Source organism: Varroa destructor, unplaced genomic scaffold (genome assembly GCF_002443255.2).
Source record: "Varroa destructor unplaced genomic scaffold, Vdes_3.0 BEIS01000002.1, whole genome shotgun sequence".
In the NCBI taxonomy this organism is placed as follows: domain Eukaryota; kingdom Metazoa; phylum Arthropoda; class Arachnida; order Mesostigmata; family Varroidae; genus Varroa; species Varroa destructor.
The window spans coordinates 21072795-21094637 of NW_019211455.1; the positions used below are offsets into that span (position 1 = coordinate 21072795).

Sequence of the window (21843 nt, forward strand, 5' to 3'; positions counted from 1 at the left end):
GGTCAGAGCAAAACATTGTTGATGGGTGTATCGGATCGACGAGATTGAATAGCAAGTCGCAGGTTACCACCGCAAGTTGCCTGCCGTCATGGTGTTCATACAACGGGCATGTACAAAGTTATCAGCTTGACCGGTTTCGACTAGACATAGTCTTGCTGCCAACCTTGTTTAATTATAAAAACATTAAACGAGATATAACGAAGAGCCTCGGTAAGTTAAGTCTTAGACAACAACGATAAACATTGCCCAGTGAGTGACAGACGTGATGTTGGTTCGAAAGAGATCGTTCGTCTGATTCACCCTTTGTAGAAAGACAAAAGCATAAAAAACAACAACATATATCTTAATAACATTAAGAGCAACAGCCCGGACAACAAATGTGCAAACGACGTTCTCGAAAGTGATGCACATAAGATAACTTTGGCACTTGCTTTAGCAGGACAATATGATTCTCAAGTAGCTAAAAAGTCGTGAGTACATTACATGTACACATTTATGTGTGTGCTTAAATGCTGCAATCGTTTAGAAAAATGTTCTCCTCAATTGGTCAGTGATTGTCAAACAAATTAAGTAGACGTCGTCTTACCTTTTACGAGAAGGCGTACATTGTAAGATTGGTTAAATGCAAAAGAGAAATCCTTCAAATCCCTTCCTAGTTAAGGTCAATGCCACCAGACGGTTTTTGACTGTGTGAGAAAAAGCCTATACTACCTTAGCGCAGAAGTCCTCTCGATAAATTCAAGGCAGGACATGGCTCAATAATTTATAGCCATGCTTCTAGATATGATTTTAAAGAAAGCTATTCCATTTATACCTATGCAGTGTGAAGTCAGACATTAATTCGAGAGCCTCGGACTCTCTCATTTTGAACTCGCACATAGGCCTGTGATTAACAGGCATGCGTAGTCGCACATGGTGGCCGCTCAAGGCTCGAAACGTCAGCGAACGATAAAATAGATGTGATCTTCGAAAGAGCTTGAGACTCGATTAATAACCTTCTCCTTCCCAAAGTTGGACGGAGTAGACAACGGAATATTAATAAAACTTTCTGCAGCGCATATTCTAGTGCCCATACAGCTGGTCATTGATTTTCTTTAGAATTCGAGAGCATATGGCATTAAGTAGATGCTAAGAAGTATAATAGTGATAAAGTACATTCACCCATATTTGATTTTTGTAACCCTATATTCGTTAACCTACCGCCGTAATAGTTTATGCTCATTTACCATTGAGATCTAAGGTCTGGGTCTGTGTAAGTGGTCATTATATTCACCCTTGCAAATAAATACTTTGTGCAAGCTCTAGTTCGTGGCGTTGCAATAGCTTTCTCTTAGATTCTTATACCATATTCGCCCATTTACACCGAGCACTATATCTAATCTAGCTATGTTAAAAGACTGCCGGGTGCAATCAGTATCAATGTGGCATCTCCCCAGTTACGCACCCTGCCAACAGCAGTTACTTTCCATCTGGTGCTAATGTCTCTGCTCGCAGTGTACCGCTTAAGCACACCTGCACAGGTATACAATGACGCATGACGTTTCACCAAAAAGTTTGAGCGTGTAATGCTTAGCATTTAAAATAATTTCAATCGAGACATTTTTAGTACAATAGCGTTTTGTTGACAATGTGTGCAAATGCAGTGCGTATGTATATACAAAAGCCTGTTGATACAGGCCGGTGCGCTTAAAATCTCCTGCAAGCAGTAAATGTGGCCAATGAGACCGTCGTTCTGAGATTCTTACCGGCTTATGTGACCCTATGTGAGCGCCAATCGCGGCTTTCCATCAATCTGGCAGTAAAGCCGATTTCAGTAGCGCTTTCGGCAGACATCGCTTATTACTGCCGATACAAGCTAATCTGATGGAGACGGCGATCGTGAGTTCATGCTATATCCCAATCAGGCTGCGAAATCGGACGGACTCAACAGAAAGAGTCCCAGGCCAAGGAAGCTCAATTTAAATGACAACCGCTCCTTGCACCTCCTAGTACACGAGGGAATAGGCCGCGTCAACAAGAAGCACCACTCGATCAACCATCGAGTTTCCACAAACAGGATGTAGCTGTCAAAGTCTCATTGATAGACGCTTCACATAAATATAAAACTAGGAACTCGGAAAGGGTCATATGTCTATTTATTTTTGCACATAGAACAGTGATAGCAGCGTTATCGCCGGATCGACGTTTTTTTTTAGCCAACAAGCAAGATTTATCCAACTTCCTCAAGCAGAACGTTTCTTGAGTAAACGTCATTGCAGCTGGCGGGGTTACTGTTCCACTGAACGCGACGTTTCGAAAGACTTCACTGTAAGAGTTACATTGCCCATTTCAGATAGGACAGAATGGCTTTTCCTTTGTAATTGCTGCAAGGAATCATTGATTGGCAAAAGGAGTTTGAATTTCGTGCCAAGTTTCAAGCAGCTAGCCATTTGGAAATTTGCTAGTCTAAGCCAAATGCATCCCTGTACATCCTCTGAATAGAATTTTAACAATCAACACGGTTCTTCTGCCTCTTAAATATTAGCTATATTGCGAATAGTGTACCAGAAACGTTTATCATTTACTGCGTGCATGTATAAAGCATCGTTTTATTTGTATTTATTTACGCGTTCTGCTCGCCGGAGCACTGCTGGTGCTTTAACGGCTCGTGCAACACTGCCTTTCATTCGCTTGCACAAGAAGGTAAAATACATGATTTGCCTTTACTGGGTCAAGGCCTGTGTGTACAAACAAGACCTTGACGTTACTCAATTCATGGACGTTGCATAACCACGCATTATTTACGATGGTAACACAGCTGTTTACTTGCAGTGGTGTCCAACAAGACAGAATAGAAAAACCTGAGAATATGAATAGGACTGCAGGACAATAACTAAAAATCGCCGTTAACTTGTAGACGACAGGAAACGCTTACGGGGGCCATAACGCCAGGTATGACCCTTTCGGCGTTTGTGGTCAGTGACCATTTCCTTGGCCGGTTCCTTATGATGACGACTGAAATGTAAATAGTGGCAGATGGAATCGAGTAATATTGGATTCGTGATGCCCTAAAGAGAGCTAAGAATAGCTAGCTTGTTCCAGGGTGGCCAGGTCGGATACGTACAACCAGAACGCCCTATCACTTTCAAAGTAAGCCAAGCAATGAAGGTGGTTTAGGACCGTCTTCTTTGTTGATTGCTATCACGTGGTCTTGTTTGTACAAGACTACATATACGGACGCATTTATAAAAGCAGTGCATCGACCTAAAGATACTATGAGGGTTAAGTACAGGACGTCCAATATACTTCAGGAACAGATCATAATATTGGCCATTCGCCTTATTGACACTAAAGTAGCCAATCAAGAGGTGTTTTTATTGAAATTAGAATAAAATGTTTATTTTAGTTTGCTTAAATGCTTATTTTCACAATTATGAGTATCTAAATATAATGATTAGTGCTGTTCATATGTCTTAGGTAGAGCCTATAAATGAAATTGATGTAAATTTTAAGATAAATTAAGTAACGGTCGTTAAAAGATTAAGCAAATTGCTACAGTAACACATATTGTCGCGTAGCATTTCGGGCCGAAACACAGCGGGAAATCATGCCAATCTCTGAAGCTCACTTATCATCAGCACGCCGCGCCATATAAGCAGCTTCTACTGATCGCTGATTTCTCAGACACATTTCAAGCCTAACAGATTCTTGCAATACAACTTCGTAATCCGGTAACCGGTGCGCTTTTTTCAAAAATAGAAAGAAGCGACAAAGCATTTAGTATTGATGTTTAATTTCTGTTTATTACGCTCACGACAGAATATAGCTATACGATCCCAGCCAATCTGCAGGGTAAAGAGTCGATTTCCATTTTTGCGAACTCCGTTAAGCTTAAACTCCGAAGATCTGCTCTGGCATATATCTACTAGCAAAACTGGCCGATTGTCAAGTCACAGTGTTTTCAATCCCCAGTTTGCCGAGCCCCGTACCGTAACTTAATGGGACAGTTCTATTTCTCTTCCGCATAAAGCGTTTTTCGGCGAGGTAAAGGATTACTGGATTGTCAGTCTGCCTTACCAGCGCTGTATTTATTTATTTTTTTTTTTTTTAGCGTTGTAATAGTATCATAGTTGTCGATCTAACACTGACACACCTTATGATCCGTCTCGCTGAGCTACTTAGTATTCACGAGCAGCGAGTCCCATATCTTGTATCTAATTCGCAATGGTCCCATAAAACCCTTATGCGTCCACAGGCCATCGCCTGCTGATGCTAGTAATATGACAGGTAACGGCATCGATAGCTACTACCCGTGGACGCTTAGCTTAATACACAGTAAAGACCCTCCCAGTGTTTCGTCGAAGGGCTGGACCGCTGACCACCAGACCAACAGCCGAACCATATCGAGATCCGAATTCTCAGAAAAGGTGAGCCTAGGAGCTTCTCAAGATATGTTGCTAAAAATAAGCAAAAACTAGAAATCTTTATTAATATGACTACATACGCTAATACTAGTTCTGACCCCGGTCCTGGTTCGCTAAAGCGGGACCTGCTGTAAGCTAATTTATGTTACGCAAACAGTCACCTGTATGGCTTTATGTATGAACGAATTTCTATGTATACGTCACTATCTATACGATCTCGCTGCGGCTCAATTGAATTTGTCGTAGAAGCTACGAAAACATGATGGATTCACGTAACATATCATTTTCGTGACTCAAGCTTGTTATCGGGCCGTTTGTTATAGCGATGCCTCCCCGTCACGAATTTAGCCATACTGTTTATTTTTGCAGTGTTGCAATAGTAGAAAGCATATACTACACTGATCGATTCGCAGGATGGTGAAAGATTATTTGGTATTATGTTACTGATGTTTCTTAATGTTTTCAATGTTCTCTGTATAGCTGTAGATACGAGCATAATATATATGTCTCTGTTGCATTCATGTCGACGAAATTAACTCATATTGTGAGCTTATCTTCTGCACTTAAGTGTTTGTGGTGTAGAAACAATCTGTTAGATCAAATTAGGCCTTGTTTCTCATTAAGCAGTCGTTTACCTAATAAAACGCTTGGGAGTTTCAGGATTCTATGCCCCTATTATTATGTGCAAAGCGCTGTTAAAGATTAGAGTGAGCTGGAGGTGGCAGGGCCGCAGTGCCTGAACCGTCGCCGTAGCGTCTGCTATAAAGGAGGGAACACAAACAATCAAATTAATTGACGGAAAGATGTCGCCAGCTACGTAACTCTAAATACACGAAACAAGAAAGACTACTGACGGTATGTATTGAACAAACAACATACGCTGGATCTATTCGTACGGTCATTTATGCCTATCTACGGTGCGGGACCAGCCACGATGCCCGTGTGTTGTAATTATCAGCATAAAAGGAGAAAAAAGCCTTCAAGATTAATCTACCAAGTATCTAATGCGAAAGATCAGCTGATATTTTGCCCTATATACTGAAAACATGTGATCGGCAATTTTGTGGATTTAAGGGAACTTAGCTTAGCAAGTGTTTTGTGTTATGAACGGCCTGGAGCATGTCAAAAGGGACTGTCTTCTAAAAGCTAATTTAATATTTACTAGCGTTTTATCTCAGAGATAAAATTGGATTCTGCACAGGAGTGTAGCTGAAACGTTTGCATTACTCTGTAAATCAATGCTGGCCGTCTCTTCAGATCAGCGACCCCCTGCTCTAACTCCATGTGAGCAAATATATACAACATAGGTAAATACACTCAACCGTTTACATATATAATGCCTGGCTATTCAGTTATTGAAATCTATACTTCCGAGATACCAGTAGGTGTTTTAAGTTAGGCAGTCTAAGAGTATCCTATCGCAATGGCCTTGGTCACTGATAATAAAATGTAGACCCTACAAGGCAGAAAAACGAGAGACAAAACATTTTTCAGTAACTCTATGGCATCATAGAAATTATATAGATGATGTTTATATGGAAAACGCATGGTTAGTCGTATTCAGATTGTCCGATGCGCTCACATTGTGCGCCTCAGTCCGAGCTGAAGCATGAGGAAAGCTCGGCTAGTTTGACTTATTTTACGTATATATGACATTTGCTGGCCGTTGAAGCAAACGTTCCTGCTGGCTTCAGGAATCGTGTATCTGGAAGCCGATAGTAGCACATTTAACCCAGCTCCAAGGAGTCAGAATCAAGATGTAACCTTTTTAGATCGAACTTAGATCAAATTTTCCTTATACTTACAAATGGTAATAAAACAACTGCAACGAGATTGGTTATCTAATTAAAACGTGAACGGATCTAAAGGATTGTTCCTGACTTTTAGTTTGTCAATATGAATTGCTCGATGCTTGTACCCGTAGCGCAGGGTCAAACCGAAGAAAAACATCTGCGTGCAGAGCTTCGACCATCGAAAACAGTAGATCTGGATTTGAAGTTTAGTACGTGATATCCGTACCGAATGGCATGACGTCCGTCCTAAACTGATCCTGATAAAAATAGCTCAATATCCGCGTGGTTTGTGGCCAACAGGCAGTCATTGTGTACCATACGGTAAGATGGCCCTGTTTGACATGTTTGTCCAGCATAGGCCAAACATATCGACGATTATATGTATCGATATATACTTAGCACGATCCCACCGATTGAACGATGTAGTGAAGCCGACAATGTAAACAACACTATAAAGAAAATTTTTATTAAAATATACGAACTGGCGAATCCTATTGAATAAATGGAGACTTTTTTTTTGAAGTAACATCTGGTATTTGCCTGTGCTTTACTTCTATGGCAAGGGTCCATGTTAGTAGACTGGCCCGTGCTGTTACGTTGACCCCTTTGGCTATTTCACGTGCATTGGTCCCCATAAACTACAAAACTTATAAGAATCAAGCGAAAATGTCAATGCAGATCAAATTTTCAAACAGACCGCTATGTTTCCCGTATTCATTTGTGGCATGAAGCTATTTCGGAGTAGATCCTGAACGCCCGGCCACTTGCAGCAATTGGCTCCGTACTAGACTCCTAAGCAGAGTATCTGACCCAGCTCCCAGCGACTGACCAATAGAATACACAACTGTCTATGTGAACCGCAATTTTGGTCGTCTCATTCGAATTGCTTTGCCTCGAGCTGTTGTTCGCGATTACCCTACGCATATAAGCACAATACGACAGTCTGCGCAATTGTGGAACTCCATATATATGATACACCCTCAGCTGCCATTCCAGCGATAAATGAAAGTACTGAGACGGCACCTTGCCCCAGTTCGATTTTGTTAGTTACGGTGACAGTAGGAAAGTGGTACTGAGTGAAGTAATATATTAGAAAAAAAAACTTTTCCTTCCTATTTTTACTGCTCGACGCGTCAGACAGGTTTCTTCCATTGCTTTTCTGTTTCTGAAACACACGCAGTTTTTTTGGCCTCACCCGATGTAGACGACTGAACGAGCGAACGAATTGGTTGTTAGGATCTCCTGTTGCACTGCCTCTACCTGTGTCTCGATAACGCTGGTGCGTTCGGAACTACTACTGCGACTGCTGTTACCATTGTCGTTCTGCTTCATCTATCACATACCTATCCCTTGGGGCAAGGATTTTCCGTCCGAGCAACCAATCCGATCGTCAGCGGCTACCACCCATGCATAGACCAATATGTAGACGCTCTCGTGTTTGCGCATGTCTCGCAAATGAAGAAGGATCCGGTGAGGAACCGAGGAAAAAAGTAAAGGCCGGCGTAGATTGCCAAGAGAAAGTTGACGGCGATAAAAGGATCCCGCGAGCGGAAGCTGCCGCCATCGTCGTCATCCAAATGAAAGTGTGTTGATGTATCCCTTAGAATACCATCTCCTGCCCCGCCATCGCTGTCGGCGTGCCCTCGTAATGGCCTTGTTGCCGTTACCTCGATGAACTGGGCTATTTACTCATTAGGTGAGTGTCTGCTTCGTCCCGTAGCTATTTTTGCTCTTCGGCACTCGAAACAGAGCACTTCCTTCTATTGAGTCACCGTCAGTCCGTGGATGATAAGTGCTTACCAACAGAGATAGGTTTCGCTGTCAGGCAGTACGATTTCGCACGACAGCGAAGCAAGATGAAGTCACATACTGCTTCGCACGGATGCATGGTCTTTTTGTCTTGACTTTTGTGATCAGTGAGACTCAGCAAACGTTTCAATCTATTTTAGTAGAAAAAGCATCGCTTATCATAGAGATGGCCGAATGAATTAGGAAGCCGTGACATTTTGGCCCATCAGCAGCCATTTCAGTCATCTGATCATTAACTGGACCATTAAAATGAAGAACAGCGTAAATAACAGTCACAATAACATCTGCCGAGATTGCGGTAACCCTTTCGACCGACAACGTAAAATATATTCTTGAGAGCAATCGTTCTTGCTGGATCTCATCATATTTGTAGTTGATTTGTTTGCACCTAGGAATTATTCAGATCACATGGTTATAGGTGGTGTACGATTTTACCGGCTGAGCCTATATTTGATTGTAGAGGTGCCCTAATGGCCGCTTGATATACAGCTTATTTCACTTGAATAGTGCGTCTTATATGAATTTATTTACACTTTTACTAACAAGAAATCGAACTGACAAAGAAATATCGAGCGAGACAAACCTGCAAGAGACGGAGATCTACTAGCCGCTTAGCGACTGTTACGCTTTCCGCTCGTAGTTCTACGCCTTCTACGTAAACGATTCCCAACAATCAAAATGATACTAAGTTCAACTTCGGTGTTGAATCAACAAACTTAACGTCGACAAAAACAACCCTTTTCTTATTCACGAGTTCGCATACTCATAACCGGGACCGGATTGCCGCATTAAAAGAGGTTGTTCGGTCATTGTCTTTGTTTAGGTTGTAGCTTCATAATCTTGCTTTACCCGCATTAAATCGTGTTACATGCTAACGCATTCGTTAAATCACTGTGCTATTGCCTCTGAAATTGTGTCTGGGCATTGTATCGAGTAATGTCCACTATCGATATTAATTCCGCTGCCTGCTTCCGCTGATGACTCGTGTCTAAATCAGGCGTGCCATATAGGACCTCTATGCCTCAGTATGTCCTGCCGTCACAGCATACGCTTTATGGTATCGAATCTACGTCGGTCATACTCTATGGAATGACGCATCTCTACTCTCAAAGGTTTTAACATATTGACACCGCTAAGGTATATTTCGCTTCCATTTTTAATTAGTAGATGTAGGTGAAGGGATAGGATGAATATATATGTTATATATATATTCATCCTACCCCATACTTAGGATGAATATATATATATATATATATAATAGCAAAGTTGGATAAATTTACCTTTGACGCAGTCAGGGTGCTAGACGTCGTTCAACTTAAATGGCATAAGCATAAAATTGCAAATCCACGTGAACAGAATTAACTTTGTCGTTCTGTTTTCGCCGCTGAACCCATCGATATGTAAGAAATCAGCTCGAGAGTCGCCTGTTAATCTTGATAACTAAACTTCTCCGTTAACTTATTGATAATATTCATAGCTAAGTATGAAGGTTGTACGACGCTTTACAAAAGAACGCTGTTGCCCGTATAGTATGTGTACAACTGCCTTTAATATATACGCCTTTACAATATCGCTGCAGTAAATGTTTATCTACCAAGCTGTATATGGAAGATGGCCTGTGGGGGATATTAATGAGGTGCGGTCGGATGGATTAAAATTCAGACAAAGAATATCCCCCCAGCATCCCATCAATAGAAAAATGGTTAGGAAACTTTCTACCTCTAAAGGCTCTTACTCTTTTCTTACGCTTTCTATCTCTAAAAGGAATGAATTATACGACCTTATATATATTCGGCACGTTCGCTGATCTTTAGAGAGTCAGTTGCCAGTTTGTACTTATATAGATGTGTACACCTCATAACTATATGTATATGTATAACCATATATATATATAGCTGTCTTGTCTCAGAAGACAGCGCAAGAAATGCAGCTTTTAGCTCCGTTCACTTTACTAGTAGAAACCTGTTTCTGCAGACAATTTGGTTAATTCGTCACAATAGTCATCCATGACGACCGCGGAACGATACTGATATGGCCACTTTAGACCTTTGGGTGATTACGACTTGGGTGGGTTCCTATTGCATCAAACCTACCGCGCTTTTACCTTCAGTTATCTTCTGTTTCTAACGAAACCGACCTGTATTGCATGTTACAGCTGCCAATAAGCCCAGTAATCCCTTGCCAATGACGAAGGCACGAGTAAGAGTAATAACAATATTATTATGTTGGCGATACAATTCGATCATATTAGGCATATAGGTTTCAGGAACTAGAGCAGATAAACCCACCCGGAGGGGGCAAAGCGCTATGAATAATGGCGTCGCCTATGCTGTGCCCATGCAGGTTTTCCACATGCGCTTTCTTCACTATAATCCCCTTCTTCTTTTGAAAGTCATTTGATTTATTCGTTTAATACACTGTTAATTATGTCTTTTCCAAGTAACAACACAGATCTCATAAGATCAAGTATGTACCTTACTATTAGCAGTTCCTGTTCCACCATCAATCGCCTTAAATATTCTCATTACACTACACGGTTAGGCGTCTATTGAACAACTTAGAAACCCCGGAGGAGACTTCAGGAGTAATGGCTTCCACAACCCAAATGTATGATGCATGATAGGGACTTAAACAAGTGTTCCATTTAAGTATATATATACATCACATTCGCTCACAAAACTGTAACCGTAATGGCCTGATTGAGCGTGATTGCATATCTATTGAAGATTATGTACTATCTATTTTTGGGCAAAACATTCCGTTTCCTTTATTTAAATACAAACAGAATTCGTTCACTGCCTGTGCTTGACGCTGGGGCCAACGGTGCTCGTTATCAAACAAGCTCCATAACACCCTCGTTGCTCTCATCGAATCAGTCGACGCCTCCAAATCGGTTGTTCTTATAGTTTTTACTGTCGTTATAATTATTCTAATTATTATTGCCGGTGTATCTATTCTCCAGTGGTTCGTCTATGAAGAACCCAACCACGCTTCGTGCAACCTCGCGCGATACGTGGCTACGTTCTCTATAGGCATAAATGAGTACGCCCGTTCCTTGTAATGCGCATTACTCTACCGTCTACTATGCATCGTAAGTACATGAGACGCGAGTTAAGCAGAGCTTCAGAGGACAACCAGAGGTTTCTACTCACCTGAAGTCAGCTAGGCAGTAAAACCTATTGTGTTAGAATACGCGAATGGCAGCTATGTTTCCTAAATTTCGTCGGTTGTTTGCTTTCCTCAACCGAATGTGTGTGAGTATTTATAATGGAATTATAAATTATAAAGAAAAATAGAAGGAAGCAAGTGCCCGCTAGCGAAAAGCCAATAATAAAAAACTTTGCTTATCTGCACATTTGACCTGGGACTGATCGCGCCCAATTTGCAAGCCCCGAAACACTCAATGCTTATACGAATTTCGGCTCCTTCATATCTACATTTCGGTGTTGTGGTTCCTTAAAACTGCTGTTGGCTTTTCTTCTGATAAAGCAACTTCAAGTTTCCAGTGCATTTGTATGTGTACGTATTATCTTGTGGGTCCTCATCTGCTTGCCGAACACACATGTAAGAACCTGCAAGGCCACACGGTAAACCAATTTGACTTGGTCTATGGTCTAAACGTAACGGATATGCGTAAAGGCGTACGACACTGTGCAGCAGAGTATGGCACAACGACATTTCGCAGGTCACAGCGAATGAATGAATGTATGTTATACCGGTACGTTTAATTATAGTCGAAGAGGACATATTAAATCGATCAAAATTATTTGGCCGACCTATGGCTCCTAATACATTACGTACCTAGTTTTGCGTGAAGTTGGAGCTTGTATATAGAGGAGAGGACAAAATACGTCAGGTTCGGTACTATGTACGTATCTATACGTGCTTATGTCATCATCGATATTTATGTTTTTGTCTATGTGAACATCATAAGTTGTTTTTACTAGAACTTATGCGCTCCTTACTCTATAAAAACAAGGTCGAGTTGTCCGTTGTTCTCAATCGTAGAACGAACACGCCGTTCGTACAGTCGCAGCTGTGTCTAATATTTATGGGCCTACATAACGCTATCTATCCTTCAAGCATATCGGATAGATTTCTAAATGAGATTTATACGTTTACGTAAGTGTTTTCGTTCAGAATTGATCCTCTCACAGATTTACTAACTGCTACACATGTTATTCACACAACACCTAAGCGATTGTTTAGGAACTGTCATCCAATTAGGCTTAAACCTCGTATCCTAATCTGATACGATTGTTGACACACAAAAATATCCCGACAGCCTCTATAATCGAGAGCGAAATAATTAAGCCCAATTATTTTTAATGGTTATTAGTACAACTTCCAAGTATTGCTCTGATCGCTTTTTGTTTGCGACACTTGACCTCTAGCTTATTATCCTGACAGAAACCATTGACTCCGGTGCATACGCTATATCTGCTCGCTCACAAGGCCGCGATCCACGTAATCCTCTAAGAGCACTCCTATAAACCATGCCTTCTAAAACCTTTTCATCTGTATAATGTCTCAGGGCACGATTTACTCATGCGTGCCGCTATTATATAACATAAGTAGGCGTTTTTACGAGAATTACAAATGGGGTACACGTGTAAAACACCTACAGACACCTGCAGCCTTGTTTAGTGCAAAAAAAAAGATTGTTATGGACTATTGAAGCTGTATGATAGCAATTCCAATCGAAACGAGCGTTCTGGATATGGGTCTGCTAGCCAATTGAACTAACGTACGAGTATTAGGAACTGTGAAAAAGACATTTTGATGCTTTCAGGCGTAGAATAGTATTTACGTTATATAATAAAGTTATCATTTATCAAATTCCACTAGTCTAGACTTTAAATAGCTTAAAGTGTCGGCTTAGATCGGCGAATAGTTTGCTTCGCATCGTATTTTTTTAGTATCTTCCATAACATTATAGACAACGCTCAAAAAATCTCTATTTGCTAGAGGTTTTTACCATTCGATTCTACGCCTAAGAAATTTAATTATGCAAGCCAGTAGTTCCTTGTCGTCTATTTGCCAAAGCACAGCTCAAGACAACTCTTCACTACTTTTCTGCCACGTAAACGTCGTATCTGTTTGTGCTGTTCACAATAAACCTATGAACGTTTTCGAAATTTAAACGATTCTTGTCTAGGTCAAGATCTAATGTTTATTCAAAGCTTCGGTCGATTTTGAATCGCGTCTCTATCGTACGTCGAAAATAGACAGCTCTCCTTCAATTACTTTCGCATCGGCCTAATGCGATTTTAACCCCGAGAAATATAAAGACTGTTTTTTGCATGAGCTAAGACTTCCATAAAATGCCTATTGATGGTCTACTAAAAATTGTTAGTTCCTCACCTTCTCGGAATCGCACGCGTATGATTTTACTTAATTTTTTCGCCGTTGCTAAAATGGGGGCTGATAATTCCTCGAACAAGTGCCAATGTCATTTTCTGTCTTTGAGAAATAGAGAGCGCTACTTGCAAAGAAACCGCGAATTTCGCTAGCCTTCCCCCCTCTTCTACACACTAGTAAATAATGTTTACTGGCAAAGCATGGGGTCTCTCGAAGGGGCGTATGCAAACTGTGGACGAGCGAGAAAGGGAAAAATATATTTCCAGGAAGGCGCTAGAAAATGCCTACACGCAAATATAGACGCGAGAGTATCCAGTATTGAACAGGCACTATTGACGCGTTCACATAAAATTTTTTTTTTTATACTTACAACTCAAGCGCACAGAAAATGATGTATATATACGTCTAAGAACTAAGTTATACATATATGTGTGTGTGTGTGTGTGTGTGTAACTTAGTTCTTGTCGTTTTTCCTCTCACTTTATAGTCAACAAGAGTTTTGTCGTACGTATGTGAGTGCAGGATGTTGGTACTGGATCGGCTTTAAAGTATCTTTATGTGACGTTCATTTTTAATCTTTATTTTGAGTCGCTGTACATTCTGTACTAATACTGTATTAATACGTTCTATAGTGTAGCAGTGTGTGGTTGATTTGATCTTTTTGAAGCCGTGACGTACTTCGTACGATAATAGTGATCTTTTTTTTATTATGATGACGTTACCAATATTCGTTTGTATATATACAACCTGGCCATATATACAACTAGGTATATATGGCCAGGTTGAGCTTTCATTTATTATCACATCTAAATATCCTGCTCCTAAACGCTAGAATTCTTGTCAGCACCGTGCGTTTCTTGCGGCTTTGACGTGATGTCTGGTAAATTATTTTTTTTTTTACTTGACGACCGAACGGCATGTGTAAAAATGTTTCGCCGTTTCACCAACCCGATTACGTGGCGCCCACACTTTAAGATCGCTGAAAGTGCTTTCTATTAAATTTTTATTCACTAATTTCTGATCGTTATTACCGATGTATGTGCTCTCGGTGTATTCCGTATGTATATTAGCCAGAAAGCAGGTCCTTCGTGTAGCCCGTAAATGCTGTCGGTAGCCCACTGGTTTTGTAGGGCACGCCACTATAGGGCATACCTTTGAAATTTTGTTGTTCACCGTGAGAATATGCTATTTTTCTATGAAGATCGACTTTGATAACTTGCAGAGCCGCCCTTCGAACTTCTATTCTCTTAAGTTGCGTCAGAAGCCACTCTGTCCCAGATAGCATACAGCTTACTGTTTGCCCGAACGTTGTTGGGCGCTCGATAATTTAATTAGTGATGCTTCAAAATAATATAAGTCTACACCGTGAAAAGCTTCAGGGCTATTGCCTTCGTTATTAAAATAGCTGCAGCTGTGTTTAGTTTACGGAGACATATGCCGGCAGAGGAAACAAAACTGAGTTCTGCTTTTAGGATATGTTGTAAGCTAGCGTTTTGCTGCTTTTCAAGCCGTGGATGAGCGTATTCCCCTTTTCCAGATATGAAAGGGTTATCAATTCCTGCCTGAAAATATTATTTAATTTTTCAGTGTTATGTGGACGTATTGTTCTACGAGGTACTCTTCGATTTTCCTTAGTTTCCTTAGTGAGTCCTATTTGTCACCTCCCGACTTCTAAAAAGTCACCATTAGGATTTTCTATATGAGTTTGATTTTAGTTGGTGCATTTTGTTGAAATATGACGCGAAAATTCTCGGTTTTTTGCCGCTTAGTTGTGTATTTGTTACACTTCAAAGCTCTTTTTGTTGGACTGTCTGCTCCGCCTATTTATTTGATGTTCATATATAGATCTCTTTCTTTTCTTTGTCAATTTTTGTACCATCTATATTTCCGGTGTAAGATTTTCACGTTTAGCCGGCCTAGAAGCGGCGTGCTTTTACGCGTCTCAGCCCCTGTAGAAATCCAAGATGGCGACGATGTATATCGCTTGACTTGGTTGATGGTGTTTATGCTGCAGTTCTGCAGTGATCAGTTTTATTGATAGCCCTGCATCGTCTTGTCGTATCGATTGATTTGTAGAAACCTCTTTCAGGTTTCCTTTTACATGTTCGCATTGTGGTTGTGCTATATAACTGGAGCTCGTAATTTCGTACCTGTATTGGTTGATGTTACGCTGTTCATAAACACATAGTAGATCTAAGTCTCTCCTAATCCTTGTCTTAGGTTGCAAATGGTTAACTACTGTAGCTAAGCATAGCTACCGGGAAACCTACTTCTCATCAATTTCTTTGGTATTTAAGTTAATTTGCTTGAAATAAGCGTGAAATCACTTTTAAGAACATTTTCAGGTTTTTTTTATACCTAACAATTTGTTGACGTATTACGCCCGATATCGATACCGCCAATGCTAACGAACACAACATTTTTTTAGCTTCATATTTTTTTCCACATGTGCATTTACTATAGGTGTATAATAATTTCAATATGAAAATGTTGTCATAAAACAAGCGTGTTCTTCACACCGATTTTTTAGGCCAATAAATCAATAATTATCCGCAGCACTGAGCGCTATTTGCTTGCGCCACAGAGGTGGCGTAGCTGTTACATTATAATTCGCAACATTCGTAGAGGTCCTACTTTCTTTGTCCGTGCGTCTTCGACGGATTTCACTCTCACTAATTGGATTCCATTTCTTCACGGCCGTTTTGTTTGACAGCGTTTCTAAATCATTGCACTGGTTATTCAATTAACTCAGCAACAGTTATTTGATGTTACGGATTTAGAGAATCATCGCGGCGTGTAGCGATGTTGCTATAGGTTTCTATACATTAGCAGAGTGGCTCAACGAAAAATCCGATAGGGAGTAGCAACTGCTCGCCAACAGTTCCATGCTACACAGTGTTGGAACGTCGCTATCGGCCTCTAACGAAAAGAATGGTCACGATACGATGCCGTGCCGTCCGTTCGTGTATTCATTGTGAAATATGAAATAGCGTGCGTCGATTCGTTGAAGGCACGAAGTCGACATCCGTCCCAGCTTCGTTCACAGTCATGCTCAATACCCCATTATTCACTGCAGTCCATGAGAGCATATACGACCTTGTATTATATCGATCAAAACCTACGGTATATGTACCCTCTACATTAGCGTATATATACATGGTTGACAATGAGTTTTTTTTATTGATAACAGTGACAATAGCACCAAACAAACAAAAACGTTAGTAGTACTTCCTATATGAGAGAAACCGCAATACTTAACAGCTGTAATTATCTTGGGGTTTTTAGTATTTCTTCGCTAGCATCTATGTAGATGTTAAATCAGTAATATGCCTATAGATATAAATCAGTAACAAATATTTTCTATGTTTTCAGGTGAGGGTCGAGGTAAAGTCGTGAGTATAGCTAATAACCCTTTACTTCATTGGTTTGGGAACCGCTTCGTGTTCCATCAAAGGGTAGCTTAAGCGTATATTTTGCATCATTTAAATAGGTACTGTGAACATGCGTAACTGTCAAACATCGGGAACGCTACCGGGTTCCAGTGCTGCATTGATCCTCAAGGGTATTTTTCAGCCTATTTCCCTGAGATTGCAAGTAAGCAACTGAAATGTCTATTTAGTTTGTCAACTCTAGCAAGTACTAGACGTGAACCGTGTGCGAATGCCAGATGCTGTCTGCCAGATGAACCAACCATTCCAATATCGACAGCAGCGTGACCTGACTATTAGCAAGGCCCTGTTTTGATTGGTACCCTGGTATCCCCTGGCAGCCGAAAGGTTTATGCGTTCTATTAGAGGCACGCCAGCAGTTTACGCTTGCATGGTCTCTTCCTACGTTATCGTGTGAGACCCTGCGTCAAATTATCATCGACAAAGCGAAAAAAAGCAAGAGATCGGCCTAGCCCTAGCTAGAGACAGTGAAATCGACGAGCCTAAAAAGGGACTGAGTTTCCGCTTTAGGTTACATCCTGGGAACAGCCCAGCAGTTCATCTAGTACCCCGACTGTATACGACGGAAGTCAAAGCCAGTCCACCAAATCTAGCCAATTACAAATTGATTTTCGATGCTTCGAAGAGCTGCGTAGGTATCTTTTTACATTTCAATAAAAAATGTATTTTTTCAATTACATTCTCACCATTTCTCTTAGCCTTTCAAATTCGCGGCATAGGGCCGTGTGTTGAAACTTCTTTGAACTTAAGTTATGCAATAACCGGCGTCTGTAAATGGTCATTGTCGAAGTGTCGACCGTATGTTATTCCAGCTGAACAATTTTTAGGAGTTGAATTACCGTCAAGATCGATGGGACAGTTAGAATCCGCTAATGGGGATCACGACAAGCCAATAGCTGGAGTTCAACGGTGGAAGAAATTTTGCCGTTCTTGCCGTTGGTTAGAATTAAAATGCAACTGGCGACAAGGAGACAACGAACCCGCTTGCGTCGTATACAGTTCATCTTATTATACATGCATGGGCGAAGAATACGTAAAATCAATATGGCAAACATCTAGTAATAGTAAACCCAGAAATGGTTCTACGATGTCTTAGGAAATGTTTTGCGCGACGTTCTGAGCGAGACGTGCATGAAATCATCAGAAACGGAACGAATACTTAGGAATTATTAGGATATATTGAAACTTCCCCATGATGGCGCAGTGATGGGGCGTTTGCCTATTCAGTCTAGCGACGCGTGATGTGGTCTAGGTTTGAAAAGGGCGTAGGCACGTGTCAAATCGTGCTGAAGGTCACCCGTCTATTAATGCTACCAGACGTAAAATCCGAAACATTTACCTCAAAGGTATTGAATAGAAAACATTTTCTACGCCGTCTGGGCATGACAATAGTCTAGCACATGTCGGCATAGTAAGAGCTGTCGGAAAAAAACTTTTCTCTAAATATTTATGAGGCGTCATATACGAGGTTTGGAATCACTATACTTGATCCATATTTACGTTTTATTTGAAATGGGACCAGGACCATATGAAAGATGAATATATATATATATATATATATATATATATATATATATATATATATATATGGAATAATATTTGGCAAATATAGTATCGCAAAAGCTACATAATGTTAAAATGATTTTAAAGGTAATCTTAAAAATTTGATTAGAAACAAAAACTATTGTACCTTTTCGGTAAGTTATTCGGACTAAAGCTGATAAGGTACATTTTTAACAATTCATTTTTCACAGCGTAACTTCACTTTAAATTATCTAGCTCCTGCAATCTTCAAAGCTAAAGTTTTGTACGAGTACAGATAGATCCAGATGTAACTTAAACGAACACTTCGAACCTTGCGCTCGGCACGTTTGGTAAGAATTGCATCAAGTGTCCAGATTTAACTTGTACCAGGTGTGACGATACACAGTCTGAAAGATATTTAGACCAAGAATTTAATACCCAAGCGTGCGCCTAGAATTATATATCCTTAGTTGATTTTTTTGTGCTAAGCCATTTCAATAGAACAAGTTCCAAAAAATGCATTTTTTTAAGCAGGGTCACAATGTTTAACGGTTTTAGTAAATTTCATTTTTTTATCTAGATCCGCCAGCTCGACGACGAATGCATTATACGAATCCTACTAGTAACGGCATGCCTTACATGTAGACAGGCCGTCATATACCTTCTGCTGCGTAGCATATAAGCTTGTACACACGTTTAAGATTGATGACTTTCTGCCTTACGAACTGCGATGAGCTCACTTACAAGATACACTCTAACATCACGGTTTCGAGCGTATCCCGTGCTCTTTCCCTAAGCGATCAGCTCAAAACCTTTTTTACTAAGGATCTCCGGACTCGAGAGCTAGCATTATTTAGCTCAGATCATTCAACGCTTAGCGTATTCTGTGGTTGGGTAAACTGCCAGTATCAAAGTGCTGATAATTTTCATAAATCTAAGACATTCTTGAGTGACACGGCATAGGATAATATTCCTTCAAATGGCCCGCGTTTTCCTCTTTGCCAGGCCCGTAGTAAATAAGTAGCTGTTGACCGTCCCACCTTTATTGACGTCAATGTCATAGACAAAATATTTTAAACCAGCTTCACACTTAGTTTAATAAGGAAGTCTTCAGCTGATTCATTTGCCTAATTGAGAACAGCTGAGTCCTTTAAGGATTAAGGCAAACACGCCATATAATGACACGAAATCGACTTGTTTGTGATTTATAAGCATATACTTCTTTTCTGATTGCATTCTGGTATACTTTTAAAGAATACACGTACAGGGACACTCCTTAACCCGTAGACAACTACTCCCCCCGGTGTCTCTGTCTTAGGCCCTTGGTTCAATATGTAAACGAAGATATCGATGACTCGTACGACAACGAAACATATTCACCAGTTACAACACCTTCACCCGAAGTTGCTTGTGATACCAAAAGCTAATGGAGTTTTAGGAAAATATAGCAGGAAAATACCTGCAGTACTAAAGCCAGGCGAACCCAAACTGGTCTGAGAAAGCGTGGCAAATCCAGCCGCAGGGAAGAGTTCGAATATCTCGTCGTATGGATGGGTGCCGTAATAAAGCTGTTTCAGACTCACTACCCAATGAAGCCGGCGGCTACAGGAGGTCTGCGACCTGAATAGCAATAATGTGATTAAAGAGCGAAGACCCTCGCTGTCCACCAATATAACTTTCCGCCCGTCCCTCCAATTCAAGAGTTCAATAAGGGCTCCCAGGCCAATGATAGGCCAGACGACCACATCTAGATGTTGTTTTCGGTCGGTTTAAGCTTTCTATTTGGTCATATCCCATATATAATAGTCGAACCCAACCGCCGATCCGACAAACTCTTGCATTTGAACGATCACCGAGAGGCATTGCTGATTGGACATCCTCTCAAACAGTCATCTCCCTTTTTCCCCAGGTCCACCTATCAGGTGCGCAGCGCTCATTATCACCAGGTAACTTCGTTGGAAAACTTCGATTAGTTATGAAAATAGATAACTATCGATTTTTTAACCGTCGGACATCTGGCGCGACTCGCTGTTGCCGCAGGCCAATAGCTGGATTAAGAATGAATTCTACTGATACGTTTTTACTCTTCTTTATTTTGGCATAGGGGAGTAGCAGGGGATCTATCTTGTATAATTCGAAGAAGAGCGCAACCAACTATTTTGAACGCGACTCCACTAGCCGATCTTGTACGGTCATGACGAATAGATGGCATAAGAAGATGATCTTAGACTGATCTGTTGCGTGCGCGCAGAAGCATATTACTTCATTCAAATCGTGCGATGCTTTATGCACGACCTTGTTCCTACAAGTCTTTGTGCCGAACTATTAAGTTATACAGAGATAAAAGTGTCGAGCATACATGGACATACATGTGGAGTCGCCGGTGACAATAGCCTTTGCACATTGTGCATAGCATGCTACACTTGTTTGTGTTCAGAAAGCCTAAGCTTTTAGATAAACTCTGTGAATAGCTTGCATATCGTTAGTACGCGTATCGATAGTATTGTTCTTACGGAGTACTCTCGATTCTTCAGGTGACTGTAATAAATAGCACAATGAGTGACGCTGTAAGCCTTGGTATAAGTTGCCCACACGACCATCCTATGGGGTTACAATTTTAACGGCGCGGGTTTACAAAGTAAAGCCTAACTTTGATTCAGGACACAAACACAGGTTTTTGGGGAAACAAACTAAAGTCGTCGAACGGTTGCTGCGAATTTGGGTTCACATAAACTGTACTTAAGGCTAAATTAGAATAGTATGTGGTGGCTGACCGTATACCGGTATAAATATATTACGAAACCTTATAAAACTGCCCGAGCAACCTTTCCTTTTCAATATTTTAGACCACACGCATAGAATAGAAATAACAAGCACTACACTATGAAGAAATGCAAATGTTGCAGAACCATAGAGATTTTATTAACAGCGATGTTGACAAATTAGGCAGATCTCGCAGGTCTTCCTGGCTTTTCCTTCCCGATTGCCCACTCGCTTGTCTATTTGAAGGTTAACACTATGGCTTTAGTCCTTGTCGCTTGTATTCTTTAAATTTGAATGAAACACTTATTATCATGTCTCCGTTGGGAATTCTCCGTGCTTTCGTATTTAACTTACTTGTACTGCTTTATCCCGATACAAGTTATCTGGCTTGAGCGATTTTCGATGTTTCACTTCACTGTGATTTGTATATGGCCACAAGGACCTGTGAACTTCTACGAAAAATTTTGGAAGTATAATCCTACATAAAAGAACTCAACTTGTGATAAATAGCAGACGTTCATTGCCTTACTAAAGGTACTGCGTCAGCCAAAGAAGGTACTAAAGGTACAGCGAAAGCGCCAGTCTTGAAATGGGCATTTTTCGAACGTTTGAAACCGGTTGTGCATATCGGCCACATGCACGTATATGTTCGACATTAGGTCTGTCATAGGAAACGAGTTTTCCGCTTAACTAGTTTCTCGCTCCTAGTCCTCAATGAAGCAGACGAGACATATATACATA

At 40.7% G+C, this 21843-nt stretch overlaps 3 long non-coding RNA genes across 21 annotated transcripts in view; 2 read left to right on the forward strand and 1 right to left on the reverse strand.

The window, feature by feature from the left end:
* The window catches only part of LOC147757500 (uncharacterized), a 155852-nt gene that overhangs the window by 91570 nt on the left and 42439 nt on the right, over window positions 1-21843 (forward strand). The gene's annotated exons all lie outside the window — the stretch shown is intronic.
* Window positions 1-21843, reverse strand: part of LOC111244931 (uncharacterized) — a 62007-nt gene that overhangs the window by 21600 nt on the left and 18564 nt on the right. The window lies entirely within an intron of this gene.
* On the forward strand, window positions 107-17805 carry LOC111244932 (uncharacterized). Of its 2 annotated transcripts, XR_015321812.1 has the most exons (4): window positions 123-470; window positions 4235-4406; window positions 5064-5710; window positions 16739-17805. It is a non-coding gene; the product is annotated as an uncharacterized LOC111244932 (long non-coding RNA). The 2 variants fall into 2 exon arrangements; XR_002671123.2 differs by lacking the exon at window positions 16739-17805 and having other exon boundaries at window positions 107-470; window positions 5064-6823.